Below are 814 nucleotides of genomic sequence, written 5' to 3' on the forward strand. Positions count from 1 at the left end.
GACGTGATATCACTGTAATATAGACGGTTTCTAACAATATGTATCATAACACCAAACTCGCTACAATTATTATTTATCGAGTTATTAGCAAATAATGGACGGATGTGCTACTCCGTCGACAAAACTCTGGAAATTTTTCTAAGTCCCACCGCCAAGAGGAAACTTTTTCCCTATCGGTCCTAGACGATTTTCGACGTGATATCACTGTAATATAGACGGTTTCTAACAATATATATCATAACACCAAACTCGCTACAATTATTATTTATCGAGTTATTAGCAAATAATGGACGGATGTGCTACTCCGTCGACAAAACTCTGGAAATTTTTCTAAGTCCCACCGCCAAGAGGAAACTTTTTCCGTATCGGTCCTAGACGATTTTCGACGTGATATCACTGTAATATAGACGGTTTCTAACAATATATATCATAACACCAAACTCGCTACAATTATTATTTATCGAGTTATTAGCAAATAATGGACGGATGTGCTACTCCGTCGACAAAACTCTGGAAATTTTTCTAAGTCCCACCGCCAAGAGGAAACTTTTTCCCTATCGGTCCTAGACGATTTTCGACGTGATATCACTGTAATATAGACGGTTTCTAACAATATATATCATAACACCAAACTCGCTACAATTATTATTTATCGAGTTATTAGCAAATAATGGACGGATGTGCTACTCCGTCGACAAAACTCTGGAAATTTTTCTAAGTCCCACCGCTAAGAGGAAACTTTTTCCGTATCGGTCCTAGACGATTTTCGACGTGATATCACTGTAATATAGACGGTTTCTAACAATATATATCA

The sequence above is a fragment of the Halictus rubicundus genome, unplaced genomic scaffold (assembly GCF_050948215.1).
Source record: "Halictus rubicundus isolate RS-2024b unplaced genomic scaffold, iyHalRubi1_principal scaffold1324, whole genome shotgun sequence".
NCBI lineage: Eukaryota > Metazoa > Arthropoda > Insecta > Hymenoptera > Halictidae > Halictus > Halictus rubicundus.